The sequence below is a fragment of the Capra hircus genome, chromosome 7 (genome assembly GCF_001704415.2).
Source record: "Capra hircus breed San Clemente chromosome 7, ASM170441v1, whole genome shotgun sequence".
Classification (NCBI taxonomy): Eukaryota; Metazoa; Chordata; class Mammalia; order Artiodactyla; family Bovidae; genus Capra; species Capra hircus.
Genome location: NC_030814.1, coordinates 102795721 through 102809756, shown reverse-complemented (window position 1 = coordinate 102809756; position 14036 = coordinate 102795721). Strand labels below are relative to the sequence as shown.

The window sequence follows — 14036 nt, the reverse complement described above, 5'->3', positions numbered from 1 at the left end:
CAAGGCGCCTGCTGACCGCTGGAGCTGCAGGGGAACAGGCGGGCCAGAGAGAAGGGGTGGGGCAGGGCAGACGCCAGCTGGGGCCCCTTGCAGGAGTCCCTGCAGGGCCCGCCTGACCCAGCCCAAAGCAGCTGCCCCTCCAGGCCCCACCACATCTGCATCCTGGGAAAACTCCCCCTGCACCTGCCTGTGGGGCCCTCCCAGCACCCAGTCAGCCTCACCTGAGCCCACACTCTCCTTTCAGAGTGGCTCCCTTTCCCCTCCCCAGGGGGAGGGCCCTCCCACTGAAATAACTCGCTTGTCTGAAAAACAAGAGACACTAGTAAATTCTCTAGCCCAGGATCCAGTTCTGAGTTCCCGCCTCACTTCCATGCAGCCTGAAGCCAGCCCTCCCTGCTCCTTCCCCCGCCTCGGTCAGCCATCACCCCTCACCGCCCCTGCCTTGGTCAGCCATCACCCACTATTGTCTCCGCCACCCCCCCATCCCCCCCGACCGACACCTCCACCTGCCATCCCCCTACACAAAGATGCTACCAAGCTCCTGCCAGTCACTTTCCTGGTCCTGCCCACTTGCTCAGCAGCCCTGGGGACCAGGTGGCGCCTGGACCTACCGCTGGGGCCCCTCCACTCTGCTGTGCTCCCCGTTCAGCGGCTAAGCTCCTGCCCAGGGACGCCCACCCCACCTCTTGCCCTAAACACCGGAAGGTGTTTGGTCCCTGCTTCTCCCATGGACCACATCCTGTCTGCGTCCCCAGAACAGCTTCTCTTTTCACCAGGAGGACGGGAGGACCCCTGAGGGACCCCTGCCTCCATCCCCTGGGCCGCTGCAGGGGAGCCCCTGGCAATATCGGTCTAGGTGTGAGTGTCCCAGTGCACAGCCCCTTGGGGCCTCCCTCCGGCCAGTCCTCCGCTCCTGGCCGTCAACCCCCATACAGCAAAGCCCCTCTTGGGTAGGTTGGTGGCCGTCAGGAAGCAGTTCCTGGACATGCTCTGGCTACTTCTCACTCAGCGGGGCCCAGGCTCACAGGGCAGACCTTGCAGGGCCCCATCAGTCATGGAAAAGCTGCCCAAAGCCCCCAGCGCACAGTGGGAAGTCTGGTTCCCGCAGCCCGGGCTACAAGCCCGAGAATCACTGACCAGGCCACTGCCAGGGGCTGGCTCCCTGCCCTCCCCTCCCGCTCAGACAGGCAGGCACCACCCCGCTGCCTCCTTCCAACGCCATCCATGTCTCCTGTCCTCATTCTCAGGTTGGGATGTCCCTCGGACCCCTCCAGCAGACTCTAGGAAGCTCTGCCCCCAATGCGGTGTACCCTCGTAGATCCAGAGCCGCCCCGCCCCATTCTCTAGGTGGTACCATTTTAACCTGAACACTTGGCTGATCTGATCCCCTCTACAGCCTCACTTTGAAGGCCCCTGACTCCCTCTTCCCAACTGACTTCCGGAGAGGCCTCCCCCCACTGCCAAAGAGAGAGGTCGGCCCGGAGCAGCCTCGCTGGCATCGAGGATTAATATTTTTCTCAACCTGTGGCTATCCGTGGGCACAAAAGAGTGCTTCGTCACATTTAATCCTCTGACTGTCAGGCTGGTTTTTGGAGGATTAAGTGTATTCAGTAATGATTTTTCTGTTTATGGAAGCTGTTTAATGTCGGTCGCCCATTTTCCCCCCACTGAACCATGCCTACCTAGCTTACTGTTTTGGAGCAGCTCTTTGTATAGGAAGGGTATGATGTCTTTGCGATATCTGATGAACTTAATTCATACCAATTTACTTTTTTAAAAGAAAACATTTATTTTTTAGCTGTGCTGGGTCTTCACTGGTTTGCAGGCTCTTCTCTTCTCTCTAGTTGCCGTGTGCGGGCTTCTCACTGTGGTGGTTTCCCTGGCTGTGGAGCAGGGCTCAGTAGTTGCGGCTTCTGGGCTCTAAACTGCAGGCTCAACAGTTGTGACGCACGGGCTTAGCTGCGCCATGGCACGTGGCATCTTCCTGGACCAGGGATCGAACCTGTGTCTCCCACACTGGCAGGCGGGTTCTTTACCGTTGGCCCACCAGGGAAGCCCATACCAATTTACTTCCGCGTGTGCTGTTTTTTGATCCAGACACTACGTTTTCTGAGCAGATACATCTGTGGGTCGTTTCTCCCATGATGTTGGCAGCTTGCTCTTCTCCCAGACATGGACCCACACTCTGTCTTCTTCTCCCTGCCTGGACTTGCTTGCCACGTTTAAGCCTTCATTCATCTGCAAGTTATACTGGAAGGTGTAAGTTTCCTACGGCTACTCTAACAAAGGACTGTAAACCAGGTGGCTTAAAACAAGAAGGTGTATTGTCTTGCCTTTCTGGATGAGCCCAAAAATCAAGGCATGGGCAGCACTGGTTCCTCCTGGAGATCGCGAGCGAGAAACCTTCCTGTGTCTCTCCTGGCTCCTGGCGACCCTCGGGCCTCCCTGGCTGCCAGGTGCATCACTCCGATTTCTTTGGAGGCCTTCTCTGTCTCCGTGTCCTCTCTGCTTCTTATGAAGACATCAGATACTGGATTCAGGATGCAGACTCTGTGAGATCTTTAATTACATCCGCCAAGACCTTACTATCATTATTTTTTAATGTTTATTTGTCTATCCACTTTTGGCTGCGTCGGGCCTCAGTTGCGGCATGCAGCGTCTTCCCTGCAGCACGCGAGATCTTTCTTTGCAGTGCGTGGGCTTCTCCCTAGTTGTGGTTTGAGCTCCAGAGCACAGAGTGGCTCAGTAGTTCAGGCACTTGGGCTCAGCTGCCCCGCGGCATGCAGGATTTCAGTTCCCCGACCAGGGATCGAACCTGCGTTCTCTGCATTGGAAGGCAGGTTCTTAACCAATGGGCCACCAGGGGAGTCCTAGGACCTGATTTCTCATCAAAGTCATATTCTAAGGTTCTGGGTGGGACATGAATTTACGGGGACACCAATCAACCCAGTACGGTGTGGGAGCTGAAAGGAGGATCCAGACGAGCTTCAAAGAATGAAACAAGTGTTTTCCTGCTTTTTCTTAAAGAATCTGTCTCTCCCCTGACCAGGGAGCTTCTTTGTTAAAGGAGATTAGTAAAGTTACGTTACACATGCATGGGTCTGCCTCTGGGCTGTTGATACCTGCCTGTCGCGGTGCTGTGATGACCACAGCTTCGGGGGATGTCCTTGAGCAGTGGACATCAGCTCACTGAGGCCCTCAGCTGATTTCTCTGGCTTTGAAGCATGCCCTCCGCACAGAGTCTAAACACAGCCTGAGACCTGGAAGCCAGTCACACTGTAGCTTAAGGTCTTGTCCCAAGTGCATGTGAAACCTGCACCCCAGGAAGCCCCAGACTGTGTCTGGAATGAAAAGAAGCAGGTCTGGGGCTGAGGAACTGGGGGCCCCGGGTCCCCAGGAGGGATAGCTCAGCAAAGCAGCAACTGTCCACTGTGGCTGTGTGTCGGGCATGGCAGGTCCTGAAAACCTATGTCTGTCTTTGATTCAAACCACCGCTCCCAATGCCCCCAAGTTAAAAGCCTGTTCTGCCTTCTGACCAATGCTCATGGAAGCACACGCAGTGTGAACAGGAAGGAAAACTCATCCCTGAACTGAGAGGATCTGTCTACCTGGAACTTGGCGGACAATTATGCGCTTATCACTAAATCGAAGTCAAACTGTAGGCTCTAACATTCCTAGATTAAAGAGCCTAAAGTTGACTTGAAATGCCCATCGAAGGACGAGTGGAGGGACTCTCCCGGTGGTCCAGGGGTTAAGGAACCTTCTACTATGCTGGGGACAAGGGTTCGATCCTGGGTTCAGGAAGATCCCACATGCAGTGTGGCAACTAAGGCCGTGCGCCACAATTACTGAGCCTGCACTCTAGCGCCTGCAAGCCACAATTACTGAGCCTGTGTGCCACAGTTACGGAAGCGCACGTGCCTAGAGCCTGTGCCCTGCGACGAGAGAAGCCGCCACAAGGAGAAGCCCTTGCACTGCAGCAAAGGAGAGCTCCTGCTCGCGGCAGCTGGAGAAAGCCCATGGGCAGCAATGAAGACCCGGTAAAGCCAAAAATACAGACACTGTATTAAAAAAAAAAAAAAAAAGGACGAGTGCATAAACAAAATGTAGTCCATCCACCCAGTGGAATATTATGCAGCCATAAAAATGAACGGCACTCTAAGGCAAACTACAAGGCGGACGAACCTCCAAAGCATCACGCCGAGTGAAAGAAGCCAGATACCAAGGATGATCCCGTCGACAATGAAATGTCCAGAACAGGCAAATCCATAGAGACAGAGGGCAGATGAGTGGTTGCTAGAGGCTGGGGGAGAGGGGATCAGGACTGACCACTGATGGGCATCAGGTTCACTTTAGGGGTGATGGAAATGTTCTGGAACTCGACAGAGGTGGTGGCTGCAGACACTGGGAATTCACTCCCTCTTAACTAACAGCCAGTCTTCGGGGCACAATAACAAGAATTCCCACTGAAACACCTGAATGGTGAAAAATGGAAAGGCCTTGGGCAAACACCGTACCAGTGTCCCTTCTGGGCTCTGAGGAGATGTGAACCTCAGTTCCGGGCCTTTCTCAGAGAAAGGAGGTGCAGGGAAGAGGCGGAGGCGACCCACAGTCCAGCCCTGGGGGCAAGTGACGAACGTGAAAGAGCCGCTCTCTCTGGTCCGGCCAAGGCACGAAAAAGCCCAGATTCTGCCGATCGGCTTGGCGAAAGATTCGGAATTGACTGGAAAATGAGGCGGATGGGGGCCTCTAGAACGTGCAGCATAGCTGCTTCGTTTATATAAGGCCATAATTTGAAGCCACATGTTTACTGGATGAAATCATCCTCAAGCTAAAAGGAGGAGGCCAGGGTTACAGCAGCATCAGTTAGGATGCTGTTTTGGAGGCAGCGAGTTTCCACTTTTCCAGGCGTGTTTCCTTGAGCCTGCTGGGATTTTTTTTTTAAGGAAATGATGACATGAAGTTACTGGTGAGATGGACCTGCCGAGAAACAGCTACAAAAGAAGCATGTTTCTTAGTCTTGGCGGCTCAGAGTTGTAAGACAGCTTAGGGCTTAAGTTAGGGGTGGGGGGAATGTGTCCAGAGGCTATGGAGCCCCCAGAAGCTGGAAGGGGCAAGGAAGGGTCCTCCACCCACCCCCGGAGTCTCTTAAGATAGTCACGGACCTGCTGATGCTCCAGTTTGGGACTTCTGGCCTCCAGAACTTCAAGGGAATCAATTTCTATCATTTAAACCATGCAGGCTTGTAGTGCCAATTTACAGAAGCCCCAGGACACGGGTCCAGGGTGTCGTGTTCATAAGGTGCTGAGTTCCCCAAAAGAGGCTGTGATCAGGAAGGGCTACCACCTTTCTTCCGCTTCTTTTAAAAGCCCCCGGAGAAGCCCCTCCCAAACACCCTCTTGTGACTGTCCCTTTCTCTCTTAACTCGTCCCTTAGCCTTCCAGTCTGGCCCAACCAGTCTGTGAGTCTTAGAAAAAGCTCTTTCTCCCAGGCCCATGCTGGGGCAACGTGGTCCGTTCATCTCTCCCCGAGGCTGATCCTTCTTGGAGCCTGCTGCTATATCCCCAAAGAGGATGCCTTCTTTCAAAATCCATCCAGTCAACAAATGTTTCTCTGCTGCCCACCCCACCAGACTGGGCCAGGCAGCTGGTAAAATAGGGAGTGAGAATGTGGCGATGAGGTCTGACCTTTAGGCAACCTGATAGAGCAACCCACTAGCCGAGAGGCATTTCCAGCAGCAACGGTGCTTTAGGAAAGAAAAAGCGCAGCGTATTCAAGCAGCAGCTCTCAGATGCGGGGTGGGTGAGGGGGTGATCCTGCCCCACCCCACGGGACACTTGGCAAAGGCTAGAGACATTTTTGGTTGTCACCCCTGTGGGGAGGGGAGAGACTTCTGGCATCTGGTGGGAGGAGACCTGGGACGCTGCTCAACACCCTGCAACATGCGGGACGTCCCCCACAGCAGACAGTGATCTGGTCCTAGATGTCAGTGGTGCTGCCACGGGGGTGGAAACTGACCAGAGCAGGGTGGTCACTTTGGACCAGCCGGGGGGCTGCACAGGGGAGTGCCCAGTGGATGGAGCTGCCTAGGCCTGCACAGTGCAAGGGGATGGATGGGCTGAGCGTGGCGATGGCAGCCTAGGCGAGGGCGGTGAGCGCCAAGGGCAGGGGCAGCCGGGGCTGGCCTTGGAACAAGGGGACCAGTGTGGCTGGCAGGGCTGAGGCTGGAGGGGGAGGGGCCGGGGTCAGGAAGGTCGGATCCCACAGGGCCTTGTGAATGTGGGAAGGAGTCTAGATTTTCCTGCAAGGCTGATAGGGAGCCCTGGGGGGGTTGGAGGCAGAGAGGACCAAGACACAGTGACATCAGGGAAGGATCAGCCAGGCCTAGCGTGGCAGGCAGAGCGGGGGGGTGGGGGGGGTGGGCGCGCAGTGGGGCGGTGAGGGGTATTGCAGCCCCTGCAGGTGTGACAGGTCAGGGGGACTGATGGTGGCTTGGGTCAGGTGGGGTCTGATTACGAGGGGAAGGCAGACCTGCGAGGCCCTGTGGGGGGCTGGGATCTGGGTCCTTCCCTATAGACCAGCGGGCTGGTGAAGACTCAGAAAGTCTTCTGGGAAGCAGGTCTGGGCAGGCAGAGGGGGCCCTTGGCGACCCCCACCCTCCGATCACACAGTCCATCTGTCATTGTGCCCAAGTGGAAAGCCACCTTCAGAGCCTAACACGGGCGGAGCTGCGGCGACAACACAAAGGCCCTGCCTGAGAGCAGGCTGAGTAGCCCCCAGAGGACAAGGGAACCCCGCTTGGTGTTTACAGGCAGTTCAGACCCGGCATCCCTGGCGGCTCAGATGGTAAAGAATCCGCCTGCAGTGCAGGAAACCCAGGTTCGATCCCTGGCTTGGGCAGGTCTCCTGGAGGAGGGCATGGCAACCCACTCCAGTATTCTTGCCTGGAGAATCCCATAGACAGAGGAGCCTGGTGGGCTACGGTCCCTGGGGTCGCAAAGAGTTGGCCAAGACTGGGCAACTAACACTTTTTTTTTTTCACTTTCACAGAGCCTCAGGTAGGGCTTTGGGGGTTGCAGTGCTAGCTCAGTCATCGTGGGGGTGGGGAGGGGCGTGACTCTTCTCCTAGGGGACACCTGACATACGTGGAGACATTTTTGGTTCTCACAACTCGGGGGGGCTGCTACTCACAACTGGTGGGTGGAGGCTGGCGTCACTGCTGAACACCCTGATGGGCAAGAAGGCGCCACCATAGTCTATGATCCAGCCCCGGTCAGCACCAGTGCCAAGGCTGAGAAAAAATGCTTTTAATAAATAAAATACCAAAAGCTTGCACACTTTAAGGTCTCTCCAGGGCCTCAAAGGAATGCAAGATGCTCACATGATTCCAGGTCCATGTTCATCTGACTACACAAGATACAGAAGGAGGGAGCAAGAGAGGGAGAGAGAGGGAGCCGGCCTGGTGGGGTAACTGCCTGAGCCGCTGGGGCCTAGAGTCACCTGTCCCGGTCAGGTCACTCTTTCCACTTTTAGACACGTGTTCCTTAGCCTCCCCATCTTCATCCTCTCCTCTTCCTGCTAATCCGGGGGCAGACTCCTCAGGGACCCCCAGGAGGAGAGGGACCTGCCCTGAGGGTCTCGGGGCAGGCTGCTGTGCTCTAACACTGGGTGCTGCCTGCTAATCTGTGGGCAGACTCCCCGGGGAGCACCAGGAGGAGAGGGACCCGCCCTGAGGGTCTCGGGGCAGGCTGCTGTGCTCTAACACTGGGCGCTGCCTGCTTTTGTGCGCATCACGTGGCTTGCCGGATAATGGCTCCCCAACCAGGGACTGAACCCTCGCCCCTCGCACTGGAAGCAGGGGGTCGTCACCACTGGTTGACCAGGGAAGTCCTGTGTGTCATCGTTCTGATAAACAGCATTTCCACATGACAGCCAGGGACTCTGGCCATCTTCCCAAGCAGTGGCCTTGGACCCTGGCACACTCGCCAGGAAATGAAAGCCCCTGGGTGCACCCATGGGACCTGAGATGCAAAGATCTCCAAGTCTTCTCTGCTTGGCTCCCCAGGTTCTGTCTACCCTTGAATGGGATGGAGATGCTCTGAGAGATGAGGGGGAAGATCCTGGCAAAGCCCTCCTGGTCCTGATGCTGACGCTGTTTTCACCCCATTTTCGAGGAGGCAGCAGCAGCAGTGGCCTTGGAGGGAGATGATCACGCCAGGGCTCCAAGTCTTCCTCTTCATCAGCCACTTCAGGCCAGGCCCAGGTTCCAAATCCGCCCAGTGTCAGGCACTTCACAGCCCTCACCAGGCTGGGGATCTGACTTTAGCGGGCATGACTGCTGGCCAGACACCTGTGCTCAGGCAGAGAGACCAGGGCTACTCCCGTTGCTCAGCACACCTGAGATCGCCAAATCTGTCCCAGGCTTGTCAACATTTCTTGTGGAATGATTTTCAAGTCTTCCAGAAACTTTGTCTCATCACCTGTGGAAGCAGCTGGTCCCAAAGTCACTTTATTCCATGAATGGAGTTGATTTTGGACTCCCCCTCTTGATTCCGGCAAAACTGAGGACAGGGACCCCCATATAGCTCAGCTATAAACTTTGGCTAGCCCCTGGGTGGGCAAACACGGTCTCCCAGATCTGGCTCTAAACACATCCCTAATAAAGTCCCACAAGATCCGCTCCCCCCGAGTCATGTTCTTGCCTCTCTCTAGTTACTCCAAGTATAAGGACACATGCAAGACCTGGAAAATTCCCTAAGAGGGCACTTCCAAAGGTGACGTGGCCAACCTGCCCATCTCCCCTACAATGTTTATTTCAGTGAATGAGACAAAACTGAGAGAACTTTTCTCTATCTGGATGACTATCTATCAAAAATTCCCTTATTAAATGAAATTTCCCTTATTAAATTCATTTCATAAAAAATGAAACCTGTCTCCTACTCAGTGTCCTGAACTGTGTCCCCCGCCAACCCTCTGCTGGCCCCCATAGGGTTTCCCTGGTGACTGAGAGATAAAGAATCTGCCTGTAATGTGGGAGACTCGGGTTTGAATCCTGGGTTGGGAAGATCTGTGGAAGAGGAAATGGCAACCCACTCCAGTACTCCTGCCGGGAAAATCCCATGGACAGAGGAGCCCGGATGGCTGCACTCCATATGGTCACAAAGAGTCAGACACTACTGAGCATGCACCTGCCCCCCACAATTCATTATATCGAAGTCCTACTGTTCCAAGGACCTCAAAACGCGACTGCACTTGGAGACAGGACTTTTAAAGAGGTGATTCAGTTAAAATGAGGTCACTAGGATGGGCACTGATCCAAAGGGGCAACTGGACATGGACTCACACAGAAGGAAGATGCGGTGAAGACTGAGAGAAGATGGCGAGCGACAAGCCGAGGAGAGGCCTGCGTGCAACCTTCACTCATGGCCCCTGGAAGGAACCAACCTTGCTCACACCTTGATCTGGATTTCTGGCCCCCAGATCCACAACACAATATGCTTCCATTGCGTGCGCTACCCAGCTTGCAGCACTTTGCTACGGTGGCCCCAGGAAACGCGCACAGGCGGCAGTGACAGTCATTAAATGCTCGGAGCTGGCTTCCCTCTTACACACACAACCTCAAGAAACAGGGCAGAGCTGGGATGTAAACCAATGAGTCAGACCAGGACAGCTTATTCATTGCTCCGACTAAGCCACAGGCTGAACCCTTGAATCACTACTTTATTTATCATCGGGACTCAGGCTCAGAGCCTGACGAGGAAATGAGTAGAACCCAAACTCATCCATCGGCTGCGTTTTTGAGACATGCCTAATCTCTGGGGCCCTTTGGGGGCCAAAATGAAACTGGCAACGAGGTGAAGTGGGGGTCTCTGAGCTGCAGCAGGCAGCGGGCTGGCTTGTTGGGGGCCCCGGCCGTGCTCAGACAGAGCCCTTTGTTCTGTTTCTCCGTCTCCGGGACGAGGGCAGAGAGAAGGGCCTGTCTTGCTCGGTGGGGAGGCCGAGCAGGGGCTGCCTGGCACAGTTGATTGGGGATGCTGGCGGCACAAAGGGCCGGTGGATGGGGGCTGGGGGAAGGCGGCCTTCAGAAAGGGTTGGATGGCCCCAGAATGTGCCCTTTCTGCCCCCGGAGTTAAAGCAGCAGTGTCAAGGTCGGGGAACGAGCAGAGGAGGATGCACGGAGAGCAAAAATTAGCCTGTGCTTGAGAACGGACCCGTGTCTGGAGCCAGGAGGGCAAACGGGAGAAGATAACGTGGCTTCGAGAGCCACAGTCATCTGGGGCTGCCTCCAAAGTAGCTCTTTGAGAAGAGAATCAAATACCTCTAATCTCGGAAGAAAAGCAACCATTTGTTCTGAGACAAGGACGGTGCCTGCAGAAATCCAGGTCAGTGGGAAGACAAAGGAGACAAAGACAACAGCATCTGCTGTGCCAGCGAATGACAAGTGCTCCGGCTCACCTCCTCTTCCTCCTCCGTGCAACATTCTCAGGGCACGCTCCCCAACTCCGCCTTGGTGCCTTCCCAGTGGTGTCTCCTTTTTATCGGGACTCCAGATTGAGAACTGGGTGGACGGCAGAAATCAGTTGCTGGCCTCTTTTGCCCACGCCTGCTCTTGGCAGCAATTTGCTGGGAGCCCAACACACACCAAAGAGTCACTGAAGTGATGGCAGGCCTGGTGGCAGGAACCAGCGTTTACTGGAGAGCTCCCGTCCTGGGGGGGCACACAAACCATGTCTGGAGACACTTTGGTTGTCGTGACTTGAGGTGGGGACGCGCTACTGGCATCTTGTGTGAAGCCTGGGCTGTTGCTCCACAGCCTGTAACGCACTGGGTGATGCCCCCACAGCAAAGGATGACCTGGCCCCAGATGTCAATGGGGTTGCAGTCGAGACACCGTTCCAACAACTGGGGCTTTAGCAAACTGAGCTTTCTAAAGACCCTCCATGCTTCTGGAAAGCACGGGGAGCCATCTCTGAAGTCAGCATGCTCCTGACCCTCAGTTTCTGTATCTAGTAAACGGGAGCCACAGTCTCCCTGCTGACGCCTGGCAGAGTAAGAGAGATGGGTATGAAAGTGTCTATCACAGAAGATGTTCAGTGAAGAGCCACACAGGGACGTGCTTATGTGGTTCCCTCTTCCGGCTTGGTTCAACACCTCCGTATCCTTCAAGGCTTGGCTTGCGGCCAGCCATCTCTTCTGAGGAAACCTGCTGGAATCCCCCATGCCCTGAAGCTTGAGCTGGTCATTCCTGATTCTGTCCCCACCACTTCTTGTGTCATCGCTGCTACTGAACTGACCAGTTACTGTGAACTCCATCATGCCTGTGGGGGAGGGTGGCCCACTAGAATGTCCCTCCATTAGGGCACGAGGGCTCATCCTTGGCACTCAGTCCACAGCGTCTGACACAGTCAGCCCTTGCTTTACTGAACTCTGGACCCACCCAAGACACACAACTTCAGGAAGGCAAGGAGTGGGAAGCAGTAGGTTAATAAGCCCCCCGCCCCCAGGGATAGAGAACAGCTCCTACAGCGAAATAGAAAAGGGAGATCCCCAAGTCCCCACCTGCTTCTCTGAGTCACAGGCCTGGACTCAACAGAGGGTCTCACCCAGGGATTTTCAGCCAGAAGGATGCAGCTGAAACCCTGGGAACCAGCACAACCTGTGAAAGCACGTTTGGCACTGCAATTTTCTACATGGAAGATAAGGGAGCGGTACAATAATTATTTTGAGATATAAACTGTAGGTAGGATGGAAAAATGGGATTACTGCAGGGGGGATTCATCTGTCAGGGGCTGCATAAAGTTAGAGGAGGCTGCGTGCTGGAGAAGCCAAGGTTTGGGTTTCAAAGTTGAGAAACACTGACTAGGCCAATCCATTCGTCTTGCAGGTGGAGAAAGACAAAGAGATTTGACTGGAGGTTAGAACCCCCAACACAGGACCCTCCATGAGAGTGTGCCTGGCCACACTCCTGGTTCAGGAAGGAGACAATAGCAGTTCTTTGGAACCAGAAGATTCGGGTCCAGTTCATGAAGGGAGAGGGAGAGGGCGGGGGGATGGGGCAGTGGGGTGGCGGGGGAGTCCCGGCCAGGGCAAGTCCAAACGCAAAACCTGCAAGAGGCATGACTGTGGGCTCTAATCATGTGTTCTGGGGAAACGAGGCTGAGAGTCTGGCTTACAAAGGTTCCCTAAGGGCCAGAACATTTTGGAAGTGAACAGGTGGTTATCTTTCCGTGGCCTTCTTCACATTCAAGCTATCCAGACTCCTGTCCTGAACGTGCTATAAATCCAGGCTCTCTAGCCCTTCTAGCAGATTCCAGACAAGGATCCCCAGGGTTGGGAAAGAAAAGAAATGAATGCTGATCAAAACCACTTAGTGCAGGGACTTCCCTCTTGGTCCAGAGCTTGGGACTCCGAGCTCCTGAGGCAGGGGACCTGGGTTCAATCTCTGGTTGGGGAACTAAGATGCCACATGCTGTGTGATGCAGTCAAATGAAAAAACAAACAAGCAAACTGTTCAGTGCAAGGCCCTTGCCAGAGCCAGGCCCATCAGACAACTTTTCCAGCTGGCCATGTCACCTTCCATGCTCCCGGATGCCTTGAGGGTCTGGGGACTCCAAGACTAGGACATACCTCAGGAAGGTAGGAGCTGGTACCCTTCAACTGTAAGGCACAATGTTCCCCAGCAGTTCCCACCTCAGACACAGGTGTGGGAGAGGCTTTCCCTTAAAGATTGCTGGTCTACAGAGCGCCCGCCAGAGGCTGTGCCTGTCCTGGGTTGAGCTCTGGGCCGCTGGAGAACAGATTTCCTGTACGTCATTTTACCCATTTAAGTCCAAGGATGCAACTGGGAGGAGGTGGTGACAGCCTAGCACATGTGGGTGTGTGCACACCCACCCCCTCGCCTCTGAAACCCAGTTCCGGCCCCAACGCGGGGGCCCAAGAGCTCCTTCCTTGCTCCCTAGAATCCCCAGGCAGTCCAGTCTTAGAAGGAGTGTGCTGGGTTTTCAAGTTCTGAATATCGCTCAGAAGGCGCTGGGACTAGCCTGGGTCACCCAGCAGTTGGCGGGTGGTATCAGTAACAGACTGAATCAAGAGGGGAAGATGCGTCCCCACCTCAAATCTCCATGGGGTGTACGCCAACATCTGAACGGGGCCTCTCTAGTCCTGTCCTCCCCTCCTCCCCTGCCTCTCCCTGGACCAGACCTCAGTTTTCGGCATAGCTTCTACCCCTTTTTTGCCTCCTCTCCCATCCCCCATTTCCCCTCGTGCCGGCGGCCACCGCACCAGTGGGTCCAGAGCCTCTCACATTTACTGAGCACCCAGTGAGTCGCAGGCGCTGCCCTTCCGCAGGCACCATCCGTCTACCTCTTCACCGTAAGCAGACGCCCCCAGGCCGTCCTACACCTCTTCCTCCCAACGCACCCCGGCTGTTCCCCCACCGGCCTCGCTCCTCTCAACCCCCAGCCTGGGCCTCTCAACCCCGCCTCCTTGCCGCTCTCTCTCCCAGCCCCGTTTCCTGCGACCCCCCAACTACCACTTAAGCCACGTCCTCTTCAGAGAAGCTGCTCAAGCCACAAGATCTGCCCTCACACCCGCCCAAAAACTCCCTCACCAGGCCCATCACATCAACTTTCTCCTTTATCGTCCGGTTCCCACTCCGCCTCCTGCAAACTCTCCAAGACCCTCAAGCTCGTTCCCGCCCCCGCGACCCCTGCCTTCGCGAGACCCCTCCCCACAAACCCTTAGTCCCATCTTTCTCTGCAAGGCAGCCCGCCGGTGCGAGCTTCGAGATAGAACATTCAACCCGCGGCCGCCAGGCACTCACCTGGGCCTCGGCCGCCGCGCGCCGCCGGTCCCCGGCCAGGTCCCCGCCCGGCCGCCAGCCCGCTGCTAGACTGGCCGCTCCGCCCCGCCGCGCCCGCCGCTCCCCCGCGCGCTCGGGCTTCCGGGTTCCGGAGAGGCGGGCCCAGGGGGGCGTGACGCAAAGCGCCGGGGGGGCGTGACGCAAAGCGCCAGGGGGCGGAGAGCCGTGAATCTCC

At 55.8% G+C, this 14036-nt stretch overlaps 1 protein-coding gene across 9 annotated transcripts in view; it reads right to left on the bottom strand.

Annotated features, from left to right (window-relative positions):
- MYO9B (myosin IXB) overlaps nucleotides 1-13900 on the bottom strand; it is a 107316-nt gene extending 93416 nt beyond the window's left edge. For all 9 annotated transcript variants that reach the window (XM_018051361.1, XM_018051366.1, XM_018051357.1 and 6 more), the window contains exon 1: nucleotides 13823-13900. The gene's annotated coding sequence lies outside the window, so the exon portion shown is untranslated. The remainder of the gene's footprint in view (nucleotides 1-13822) is intronic.